Below are 13,386 nucleotides of genomic sequence, written 5' to 3'. Positions count from 1 at the left end.
ATGCAGACATTAAGGAAGAGGAAGTTGAATTAAAGGCTCTTCACTGAAATCAATAGTTGAAATAAGAGCTTACAGTTGGCAACAAAAAGACAAATTTGACCCAGCAAATGCAAGGAGGCGATTCACAAATCCAGCACAACTAAAACAAAAAACAGCTATAAAGCAGACTCGCCCAGTTTTGATGTTCCCATAAGCCCCAAGCACTGAACTCTCTCAGACTCTATAATCCTTTTTGAGGGTGCGATGGCCTCAAACTGTGTGAGGAGTGGAGACTGTGTGAAGACAACACGTGAGGCTGAAAACTCCCACTGCTGACAGACAGAAAGAAATAGAGTTGGGCCCACTCAACACATTTGAAGGGATGATCAGATAATCATTAAGCAAAGAGGAAGATTTTTTGAACCAAAATTAAGTAAAAATAAATTGTCCCTATACTAAAAAATAAAAAATAAAAGCATTTAGAATGACCTGTTTCCCACTCATCTCTATCCACAGAATTTGTGTACAAATTTCAAATAGGTGATATAGGTGACATGATTTTTGGAGTCCAAAGTGCACTGGTTTTTGTTTTTAGCCAAAGTACTATTGTCCACTATCATTTAAGTTTGCAGGTATAAAAAAAAAAGGCTGTGTAGAGAGCAAAATAGGTGGAATACTATTGGATGTTATTCAATGTGGTAAATCAGCAATTATTTGACAACATTTAAGCTGTTGATTCCTCTCCACGAATATATCTGCATGTGTGCAGCTACAAGAGCAGCTGCTCTTCAGTTGTGTTCAGGCCAAAAGTTGACAAGAAAATACTTGCACCACGTCACTCGAGGGAGTTTGAACCCAGGTGTACTAAGTGCCTTCAGCTTGAAAGCCTCACAAAAAAATCACCCCTCGAAATTTAGTGGCATAGTAAACACGTCATTACTTTATTCATCGCACTTCCCAGAGTAGATTTATCTAATGGAAACGAAATTCCAATGTTTTGTTTCAGCTGAAGTGCTGTCTCTGAGAAATAAAGAGGCTGCAAACTTCATGATGTAGTTGCAATTATCGGATCAAAGCATTGCCAAATAACAGCTCGATGAGGATTATTCCTGGTGCATACCAGGAAGTCAGGAAATCTAAACGCTGATTGGCTTTACCGACAGTGCGTCAATGAAATTTGTCCCTCGGCTGACTTTTGAACTTATAGTATACTTATAATTATGCAAATATTGCAAAAGGGCCATCACAACCAGAGGCATAAACATCGTTAGACAATAGGTGATGGGTTTTAAGACACTAACTGGTACTGGCATGTGCGTGGCTGTGCCGCCCTCGTCTTTAAGTCTAAGGAGAAACACAGGGCAGCTGTAGTCATAACACTAACATGTTGCAGAATCAAAGACATGAGTGCCTTGAAAAAGGTAAATAATTCAAACTTAGTCACTCTTTTACTGTTATTGCTAAAACGACGATGTGAAGGTAATACAAAGACGTTTGTTTGCCCTGTTAGGATGATTTAATCTCACTTTTTGATCATTGTTTTGAGTAGTGTCGAGGAGTCTGAAATTACATTTCATCTTACAATTCTGTTTTGTATAAGGACAATAAAGCTGAGCTTTGCTCCACTTCTAACTAAGTAGGATTGATAGGGAGTCAAAGACTGATAGTCAGTGAAACTCTTTCATACTTCATCCCTTCACATAATCATATATAACATGTTTGTCCTGTATAAGAACACTGCAGATACCTACAGTATGTCGGTGGCCCAACTAGAGCTAAATCTAGTGGAACGTCTTGATATGTGAAGTGCACTCACTGCCATGTACTGATAGTCCTCTACATGGATAACACAACCAGAGAAGAAGAACACCCAGAGGCATTCCAGACGTCCTGCGGTGTTTGCGCCTGCGTGCGTGCATTATCCCGCCAAGTTATGAAGCAGCTGGGGTCTATAACAGTGTTTGTATTGACTAAGTAAAGTCTACAGAAATCCTTTCACAGCCAGGCTGTAAACAAAGATGGAACACAGTGTGTAAGTCAGGCGGGGAGTCTGAGGTATCCAACATCATGAAACAGACGTCTGTCTCTGTCCACATGGCAAATTTGCAGGAAATACCCCCGGTCCGTTCAAAAGCAAACTTTCAGTTACGTACATTACAAACACTACAAACACTGAAGGATTAAGAAAATCATGTACACAATATTTTCCTCAATGTTTCAAGTAACATTTGATGTCGATTTGAACGCCTTCACTTAGAACTGATGACAAATTGTTATGGCAATTTTGTGCGAGAAACATGCTACAAAGATTATTTCTTATAAACATACAAACATTTGGATGGATAGATTTTATTTTCCCAATATATTCAGACCGGGCCAGAATGTGTTTGCAAACATTTGCTGTCAACTTATTTTATGTGATTTTCTTATAGTATCTGCTTTTGCAAACTAAAGCATTGCTATGGTTTTATGTTTAGGCAACTCACATTATTTATAATATAAAAAAGGTTCAACATTTCAGGAGTGCAATAATTTACTGTCTTAGCTACCGAAGGTGAAATTAGGAGCCCGATGTCACTTACATGTGGTTATGATGACGCTACAGTTAGCATCCAGCTAAGTGGCTCGGGCTTCTGACCTGAGCCTGGGTAGCTGTTTCTAGTCTGGATCCCCAAGCTTATATAATATCATGTTGGTCATATTTTTGGTTTTACTGCTCTTTTAACTAAGTTGGCTTAAAACCTGCTTTTTTTTTTCTCATAGCCATCAGGTCGAGACCCTTTTGGTTGCAAAAACGAGTCCCTTATATAGAAGCAGATTAGAAAATTACCCTTTAATGACTACATGTTGATTATTTTGAATCTCTGTGAAAATTTTCCTTGTGAGTTTAGGATCCTAACCACTAAATTACTGGTTACTGGAGATTGCAAAAATACTGACTTGAGGCTTCAATGAGTCAAAAACCCAACTAGCGTGTCACAAGGCGACTTCTTACAGTATATGAGAGTTAAAAGAAAAATAACTGCATGATTCCATACTGAAGAAAAGAAAATGGGCAAAATAAGACCAGCATTTTGGGATACGATAATTATGCAGGATTTGCTTTTTTTCTGCAACCTGTCACTCCATTATCACTGCCGAGCTTAGATATTCCTACTACAGGTAATGTTTTGTATGTTTATATGTAGTTTATTTACTCGCTCTTTCATGTAAATGTTTCTGTTTCTCAGAGATAGTGGATGTTAGTCAGGGAGCCCAACAAATCTGCCTCCGTGTGCCTGCACATTTGCAATATGAGTAACTGCCTTTAATGCCCTACTTACAGGTGTCAGACATGAAAGCTGGGAGTGGTAGACACAGTATTCCATACGGCCGCCCCTGCATTAGTAATCAGGGCTTGCTGTAAATACAGACATCCCATTAAGGGAGAGCTGAAGTGTGGTACTGAAGAAGGGCAAGGGCAATGACAAGGATTCTCTGAGTAATGGGCTCGAACAGATCAGCACAGCATTAAGTGGACCTGCGGTGCACAGAGTAGCCCTACAGGCCCATTATCAAGCAAAACACAACCAAGTGAGACAACTTAAGCCTCTAATGGCAGTATCCCTTAACAATTTAATGTTGTTACAAAAAACTCGGGGGATGTATTCGAGGCTGGCAATATTATTTCTTTGCTCAATATTGGCAAAGACAGCAGGAGGCATTATCCTGCATCTTTTTAATTCTTGATTTCTTAATTGATTTCTATGTCGTACTGCACTTGAGCTCATTAGTGTCAGCCAATCAACAGTAACCTGAGGTAAAGTCGCTGACGCTAATGTACTTTGCTGAGAAACGGTGATATTGTACTTCCTCATATTTGTCCTAAGCTTCCTGTAATGCTTCGTTGGTGTTCGATTGTGGACTTAGGCAGAACAAGGGAAGCATGGGATTGCAATTAATCATGTCTATTGTCTTTGATACCTATATTGGTCTTTGAACCATCGTATAGGTTATAGGATGAAGGCTGAAGCATCCATCTATCTCAAAGGCGCTGGCAGGCTAATGAGAAAATTGGATCTGAATGTTGGATCTATAAGTGTTCACTGTTGAGGAACACAGGAGGAATCTTGTTGACAGTGTTTTCGGGGATTTGGTTGTCTCTTTAACCACCTGTCACTTCCTTAACACCACACATTTTTTATACATTTTTTTAGGGTAAAAGATTCTTAATCCCTGCAGTAAACGATCCAGTCCAACTGCACGTATAATTGAATATTTCCATGTGGCCCTCTTTTTGGAGCCAGCCACTGTGGCACACAAATCGTAATCAAGTCCAGGAGTGGTGCAGACGGAGCCGGGTGGCTGTTGACTGCAGGATTTAGGAACTCGGCTGTGCTTTCCCGCTGCTGCTGGCAGGAGATTTCTGCCAAGCTCTGGTGTGCAGAACAAGAACTAATCTGGAGTGGTCTGTTGCCGCTCAAAGAAACCGGCCCTGAAGTCATGCATCATGGGAGGAGAGGGGATAATTTGCCCACTCATTTCTACACTCATTTCCTGGCTAACACTTCTTAATCCATCCCAATCAATCTGAACTTCACCAGCTGATGTGTTCACATTTTCACAGCCACCCCCTTCTTCTACAATCATCACAATCAAAAGTTTCCTCTCAAGCAATAACAGAGGCAGCTTTTTAGAAGCTTTAAAATCAGATTCACAGATATAGGCACTTGGTTTGGAGTTTATAAGCCAGATCTCTATAGTCTGAAGGTATGCTCCTACATATTCATGAGCAGTGGGCAGATCTTAACATTGACAAAGAATGTGGGAAAATGCCTCGACTCACACATTGTGAATATCAATGGAAAAGAGGGCCCCTTTGTGAAACACAAACACTTGCAGGCAGTTTTGTAAACGTAAAAAGGCAGATGATGTATAACTGAAGTATTTCTTTATATAAATGACTTTAAACTAAGGTGGCAGGAAACTTGAATTGTCCTTAATAAAAGGAATAGAGTTAGAAAACTCTATAGTTTACGCCAATAGTTGTCAACTGGTGACCCAAACGTTGGTCAGAAAGCTGTTTTCAGTGGGTCATAAATGTGTGCCTGGAAAAAGATGTCACATTAACCACTGAGTACAGCTATGTGGCTAACAGAAAACCAAAGAAAAACAGCTAAAGTTGGTAGCTTTAATATCTTTAAGCTAAAACAGAACAAGCCGAGTATGTGTTTTCAACAGCTGACCAAATGCTAATTTACAAAAACATCATGTGTACACTGAAATAAAATAAAAAAAGCCCTGGCTGAAGTTAGAACGACTCCATATATAGAGCCACTAAGTAAGTCCACAGAGAGAAAAGATCAAAGCTGATTGATGGGAAGCCAAAATGTCTGACTGTAACACAGGACCCCACAGCTCTTTTCTTTTGAATTCTCGTAGATAAATCTAGAGTCTGTTATAATGTGCAGAACAAAACAATCACCTAAGAAAGTGAACATTTAAACTCTACCTTTGATCATTCCTAACAGTTACATCTTGTTTACCCTAACGTCAGTCATCACCAATCTGAGTTTTATTGTGTGCATGTATTTGAGCATCATAGGAAAGGGAAGACACATCCCGTCAAAATGACTTGGTTTGTTTTAAATTGCTGAACTACACACAAACTTCCTGTGAAGTTTATCTTTCTGGACTTTTTATGCCTTTATTGTAGTGACAGGACAGTGGATAGAGACAGAAATCAAGGACAGAGAGTGGGGCAAAGACATGCGGGAAGGGAGCCACAGACCTGACCCGAACCCAGGCCGCCCGCCTCGAGGACCACAGCTTCTGTACATGAGACGCACAAACTAACCACAAGGCCACTGGCGACCTGTTCAAGTGAAGTTTTCATTTGGAATTTGCTTTAATTCTTTATTTCTTTATAATGGAAATCCCAATCTCAAGACACACACTCAACAGGTGAGCGTTTGACTTTACTCTTTTTGTATAAAAATAACAAACTGACAGAATGATTCATGGAGAAGGGGGTGATTTCATTAATTAATTAAAGTTTATATAATAAGTTCTTCACACTCCGTCTTGGGCATGTAAATTTAAATAACTAGTATTTGAAAGCTTCTTTCATTGTCTTAGATTGTCTGTCTGTCTGCTTATTTGAGATTTTTTTTGTCATTTCATGGGCAGTTAAAGAGAGACGGCTAAGGTGTGGAGAAGAGTTCGGGGGATGATGTGCAGCAAATGGTCACAGACTGACAGTCGAACCAGCAACCAGTGCATTGAGGACTGCAGCCTCTGTACATGAGACGCCTGCTCTACCAGATGAGCTAAACCAGCTCCCCATACATTTTTAGAAACGCTCTTCATCTTGAACTTTAACTATTCCTGACTGTTCAGAGTAAAGCCAATCGAAACGAGGAAGTGAACCAGGAAATAGAGAGGAAGACATTAATGTAAAGGGAAGTATTGAACAGGTGATGTCATTTGCAATCAATGACAGCAATAGTAGCGACACAATTATCTCCTGTCCAGTGGAAGAAGCATGATTTTAAGATTTCTGTAGCTTCACACCTACTAGTGAGTGATATAGTTTGTAATTATTTTAATAATCGTCCTGCATTTTGAATCAAATATCTTAAACTAAAACAACACAAAGAGGATAAAGTTATTTAGGACAAGATAAAAGTTATTTATACACTGAACTCTTAACTGTTAGTACTCGTACTTTATCTCACTGATGCTCCGCCAAAACATCACACTGCCTGAGTTACACCACATGTCAAAGTAAAAGGGGTCTACTCTGCTCTTGAATCATTAGAATAAACTCTACCTGTCAAGTGGGAGAACTTTTTAAAGTCTGAGATGCAGTTCTGCTGAGGACAGCATGCAGCATTATAACCTTTATAAAACGAAGATTAATCCGACACCCTGTCACATGTGTCTCTATTAGGATGAGGAATACCTGGGTGGGATGGAAAGATTATTTGCTCCATTGTTTGTGTCGTAAATCTTGTAAATTAACCTGAGTGCTCGTGGATGTCACCTCTGATTAGTGTCAACAGGCGTCTAATGAGGACGTTCAACCTGGAGGCGGGACCCAGAAACACCCTCTGACTCTGTGGGAAGAGAGTTTACCTGCAGCATGGGGATTCAGACACAAGAGCTTTTCAACTTTTTAAAAACTTTTTGCACCAAAAAATGTATGAATTTCTGCAGGCCGGAGCCTGAAATAAAGCTATTTTAGCAAAAGACACATGTGGCAGAAATGACAAAGCCCTATAAAAAGGAAAGCTTGTTAAAGGATCAGAGAGAAGAAGAAGAATCAGCAGTTTGGAAAATAGGATTGTGTTGAGAGTGTGAGGAATGGATCAGCGGTGGTTATGGAGATCATCAGACTGTGGTCAGCACAGACACAGACAGCACCCAAAAAAAAAACAAAAACAGATGGACGGCCAGGAGGAGACGATCCAGAGTGTGGGCAGTTTGCGATTAAGAGGCGGTGATAAGGAACAACAGAGGAATGGATATCTAAAACTCCCTCAACACAGGCAAAAGAATGATCCTCCACCTTTCCGTCTGTCTGTCTTGATTCCTGTGAATTTGTGCGCTGACGTATGCTCTGGTCTGAAAGGAAAAAAGGAGCCGACAGAGGAAAATAATTTATCTGGGCCTGTTCCTATGTCACACTAACTCACCGCAGCATGGAAAATGAATTACCAAAGAGGGAGGAAATGACAGTAAACATATCCTGGGTGATTTTCTGGCTACAAGGGGAACATTATTAGGTGTGGAACAGATTTAAGTACAAGGATACTCATTTGGATGGAAAGGTTACAAGTAACAAGCTTTGTGCTGACAGCCACTCTGTTTGTTGGAGCTTTTCCAAGCTTTGCATCTTAATGAGACCTTTTTTTGTGTTTCTGGGACGAAGTTGTTAATGAAGAAAAGTACTGAATAAAGTCCTGTTCCATTAATAAAGTTACAGAATACTGTTCAGGTATCCCCTTTAAGGGAGACCAAACAGACATTTAAGTGGTCGATCATGTTGGGGGTTGTGCTGAGCTCTGCATGGGGGGCCTCATGTGGAGAAAAAGATCATAACTGCAAATTTTACATATAGGGAAATGTTCTTCCTTAAATGCAAAATAAGATGAGATACAGCTGCAGAACACCTCTACAGTCTTTATAAAAATAAGTGTAGTAAAGTGGTAACTGCAGGCAGCATGAAGCTGAGCATGGATAAAGGAGGAACATCAGGATTATTAACTTCAAAAATGCTCAGATGAAGGCTACCGAGCCAGACTAAGAAAAACATGTTTTTTTCAGGATGTCTTAAAAGCTCCTGAATAGAACATTTTCATTATGATAACATTCTGTACAATCCACTTGACCTTATCTGCAAGTAATAGACTGCCTTCAAGATGTGTTCATCCTCCTAGTTAATTAGTAGTGCACATGTATGATGACTGCTGATGGAGATGGACTCTGCAGACAGCATGATAGCTCAAAGGGTCCAGGAGGACTGCACAGATTCAGTGCTCCTGTCTTGTCTTTTCACTGTGAAAATAAATACTTGTGACACACAAAATCGGTGACGAACCTTCTTGTTTTAGGGCTTGAAAATGCACCCACGTCTGTTTTTGCAAAGACAAAATGAAATGGTGCAAATAGTTTTTAAGTGGCACTTCTTGTAATGACTTTTTAAGGACCAACAATATAATCTCTGTATACTGTGGGTTGTCTTCATACTTGAGTTGCACCCTTGTGTGTTTATTTGGTGTCAAATGAAGTTCTGAAATTAAAGAGTTTCACCTCACTTCATTCATCTCTGCTAATTGAAATCCAGTGATGCGTTTGAAGTAGAAATCCAGAGGGATGTCGAAAGAAAACAAAAAAAGAGACAATTAAAAAAATAAGAGAAGAAGGGACAGAACCAATCCCGTGTCTTGAAGTGCACAGACATCTCAAAATAAGATGACTCCTATCACTCCAGGATGTCTGTACACTGATTCTTCCTACAAATCTTTCTATGCACGTTCCTCTCGAATCCATTGCAAAGATCGTCACGTGATAAAAACACATGAATGTTTAAACACATTTAAACAACCATCATGTGTTCAACAGCCTACGAGCTGCAGGAATATGAGCAGCAAGTAACGCCTTCCCTGACAGTGATGCATAACGAAGAGAGGCGTCACCAGACCATCTTACCAACCGGGGCGTCTCTGGGAAATGATTCAGTGTGATGATGGATTCATACAAACCAGCCGGCAGGAGCGCGCGCGCGCATTTCGGCGCGTCTTTAGGATTTCCACCTTCATGCTCCCTGACTTTACTGAAGTGCATTAGTTTAAAAATGAGCGTCCGCTTTCATGTCTGCGGCGACTAAAGGCTCATACTGCTCGGTTTGGCTTGCATGTGTGTGTGTGTGTGTGTGTATGTGGGGGGGGGGGGGGGAACTATGACGAGCCAAGTGGAGCGGAAAGCAGAGAGAGTGGGGGTCTCTCGCAGCTGATGAAAGGGTTCATTGTCAAGCCCCCCCCCCCCACCCACACACACACACACACACACACACACACACACACACACTTCGAGAAACGTCAGCCTCCAAAATCCTGTCAGTGAAAGGTGATTCATCTGTTGAGCACAAATGGGGACAGCAGCCCCAAAGAACGCATACGCACAGATACTCATAAAGAGGGTTGTAAAAGTCCCCTCAGAATGCTGTGAGTACAAAAATGTAAATATAAACCCCTTCAAGCACACCAGCATTCCTATAATATCAGAGTAACATATTTGCATTAGCACAATCTCAGATAGGAGCCACAACACAGCTGCGTAAATGTGATACACGACTGTCGTTCCGCTCCTAAACCTCGATGTTCTTTATCTGAAACACAGAAAAACACGCTTACCTTAAAATCCTCCTGAAACAAGTGATCCTAAAGTGTTGAAAATTAACTTCTGATGTCATCAAGTTCTTGTTATTTCTTCTTTTTTTTTCCCCTCTCTGCGTCTTTGTTTGGCGCCGCCAGCTCCAGTAAGCCTCCTGTTCGTCGCCAAACCCACCGCACGAATGGAATTAAAGAAAAGAGAAAAAAGACGAATACAGATGTTGGAAGTAAAAAAAAAAAAAAAAAAGCCGGTTTGAAATAGATAGACTTGTTGGTTGTGTGCAGATGTGTTGTTACTCCTAGTCCAGACTCAAGGTTTTTAAACAAATCTCCTGTTTCTCGATCAACTCCTCAGCTGCTCATGCTGCCGCTGCTGCTGCTGCTGCTCAGACGCTGTCCAGAAGCGAGTGGTGCTGAATGAGACTCCGGTGGGCTGCACAGATTTCCCACTTTTCTTCTTCCTCCTTTCGTGCTTCTTGGCTGCACGGATCTCCCCTCCCACCGCGCAAGATTGGAAATGATCTCCCCCTTTTCCTCTTTTTCCACCCTTTTCTCCTTTGAACGCCAGCAAGGTGCTGTGTCTAGCACTGACACCGACGGTTACACATTCCACAACAAGCACAACCACAACACAATAATTATTTAATAATTAAATAAAAAATTAAAAAAAAGAGTCGGGGGCAGAAACGGAAATTGATGCTTGCAAAATGTACATGGAAATTAGATTATTCTTTTAAACGGATCAATAGATTAACCCAGAGGTCAAGGCTTTAATGCTGATCTCCGTAGAATTAAATAAAAATAAGAGTATGCTTATTTTAATTTAAGTTTGTTTAAACGTGGGTATGAGCAGCTGACAGTTCACTTTAAGAGTTTTATCACCAGAAGGCTATAGAGCATATTTTTGTGTCCTGTTTTATTCACTTTACATTTGCTTTAGATCGTGGGTTCAGCCCAAAAAACAGCAGAAAACATGTGTTGTATGTGATCCTTTATATGTTTGAATGTCTTCAGTGGAGATTTGAAGACCCACTGAGTTAAACAAGCCGTGCAAGAAGAGCCTCTCTCCAGGTTTAGGCTCCGTTTAGCGCGCTCGTCTCCTCATTTACTGCACAGCACACAAGTATTGAATTTTATTCTGAAGGCGCCGTCTAGCGCATCTTCAGCTCCACTGCCGCCGCCCCCAACCCCCACCCCGTCTCTCTCTCCCTCTCTCTCTCTCTCTCTCTCTCTCCCTCCTTCTGTGTGTGTGAAAGCTTGAAGTTCTGCAGATACATGTCACGCGCACACAGTTCAATCACACGCGCACTCGTCGCTCCTCGACGTTTATGTACTGTTCACCGTTCAGTGATCACCTCGGATCATCCCTCGGGTAATTTCGCGTTGTTCATTGGAATCGCTTTTCTCTGTATGTTGATCATTACCGCGCTGATTGCACTTATTGATCCATCAGTGTAATCAGTTGCAGCGCTCTGTCAGTAATGAACGAAGGGAGCAGATCCAGCTGCTTCATCTCAGCTGCACTTCCACCTGATGGGCTCACTGCTCTCACAGGTCTGTGGAGCTCACCACAGCTGGAGCAATGTTATAGGAGCGTTTTGTTGACACAATCCAACATTTGAGATCATATCTTCAGTTACAACTGATCGGATGGATTTCATAAAGACTTTGTAGTTGTGATTTTTTTAATACTTTACATGTCTGTATATTGGACCAATACTGTCAGTATGCAATAAAACACTAAAGATACTGACAGTGTAGAGAACAGTTATGTAATGGTAAAATATAAGAGCTTTTTTTTTTTTTTTTTTACATTTTTAAATGAGAAAAAAAAAACAATATACCTTTAGTTCTGAACATTTAAATATATCAGGTGTGAAGTTAGATATTAGTACATTTGAAGTGGTTATAATTTTAATACTTCATCTTAGTTGCAATTTTTAAGAGAAGTTTTGTCCCCTCTGCTCACTCACACCAATGTAGAGATCCAGCGTCAACAGTTATCCATCCATGCACATCAATACCCTGTTTATTCTCTGTTTGATACCACACGTTGTACTGTTGTTATGTTATCAGTTCACTCCTAGTAGAACATATGTGTCTGAAGCTGTTATTATGAATGTCCTATTTGGGTTATTGAGGCTCTCTGTTTATAAATTCCACAAGTGAAGGATTTTCAGGAAACTGGCAACCTAACCCGGAGTTCATAAATGGCGCATGACTTATCTACAAAACCTTAATAACTTGTGTATTTATTATAAATAAACATATTAACTACAGTTTATAATCCCTTTGTAAAAGGTGTCCATGTAAGAAAAAGGTTTCAACCACTCAAAGCCCATTATCATGATATCATGATGTATAAATGAAATTATATTAAAGAGACACAGGCGTTCATTTCCCAAAATGTTTTGATGAAGAATCTTTAAGAGATCATGCAGCGCCTGTCTTTATTTGTACGTGTTGTTCATGTACACAGCGCTCATTCCCCTCAAACTGTTCTTTTAAAATAGTTGGTGCCTGATGTTCAAGGTGACTCAAGTTTGGTTCTCATGAAGAATTTAGACTTTATTATTGTTTTGATTTTTACCTCCTCTCCCCGCAGTGTTTTTGTTTTATAAATTATGCAAAAGCATACCTTGTAAACCCTTGTAGAAAAAAAAGAAAGTAAAAAGAAGAGACACTTTTCTTGTCTACAAGTGGAGTCCATTCCAACAAACTATTAAACTAAGCAGAAACATCCCGTCCTCTGGAACATCCAGGTACACTAGTGTGCACTGGGAAAAACAGCTCGGGCTAGCCTCATGATTTCTTTCCTGAGCTTGTTAGTGCAAAAAATTCATGAGGAACTGTCAAAGAAATAAAAGCGTGTCAGCTGTTATTTTAGTAATTCACTGAAACAGCTTGTCCTGTGCTGCTCACAAGGCAACGCAGACATTCTGTGACTTTGCTTTCAGGTGACGTTGTTATGTTTAATTGTATATTCTCAGGCAGAATTCAGCACATAGAGATAAGTCCACAAAATCACGACTCAATTAGAAGATGCTGGAAGACCAAATGGCCACATTCTTAATTATATTCGCTGAGTATATATTATTTTTCTCACCTCTAGACTGGAACGATCGTAGACACAGTTGTTTTTCCCCAGAGCATTCTCACTTTTAAAAGTAATGAAAACACCAAAAAAACTGGAAGGCATAAAAGTGTTGATTAAAATGGAAACTAACCTTAATGATACGCAGGCTTAATGAGTGAATTGATGAGGGGAGGTGGTATAAATAAATAATTGGGGTCTACCTTCACCTTGGACAGAGAAGTGAGCTCGGGGGTCTATGAATTATTCTGCTCTCCCCTTAACCCTGATCCATCCAAATTGGGCGTGCAGCAGGATTTGATTATCCCTCCTCGAGTAGTGCAGTGATAGACTCAGGATCCAGAGAGTGATTCAGTCTCAGTAAAATGCAGAGTCACACCCTGTGCAGCTTAAACGCCAAATAACAGATAAATCAAAATGAAGTGTGCTTCTGTATGT

General features: G+C 40.3%; 1 protein-coding gene across 1 annotated transcript in view; it reads right to left on the bottom strand.

The window, feature by feature from the left end:
* The window catches only part of LOC109986834 (metabotropic glutamate receptor 4), a 176,592-nt gene extending 166,249 nt beyond the window's left edge, over window positions 1-10,343 (bottom strand). The window contains exon 1 of the mRNA XM_020637667.3: window positions 9,876-10,343. The gene's annotated coding sequence lies outside the window, so the exon portion shown is untranslated. The remainder of the gene's footprint in view (window positions 1-9,875) is intronic.
* Between the last annotated feature and the right edge of the window lie 3,043 nt (window positions 10,344-13,386).

The sequence above is a fragment of the Labrus bergylta genome, chromosome 12 (assembly GCF_963930695.1).
Source record: "Labrus bergylta chromosome 12, fLabBer1.1, whole genome shotgun sequence".
Lineage (NCBI taxonomy): Eukaryota > Metazoa > Chordata > Actinopteri > Labriformes > Labridae > Labrus > Labrus bergylta.
This window is presented reverse-complemented; position numbering and strand designations above follow the sequence as displayed.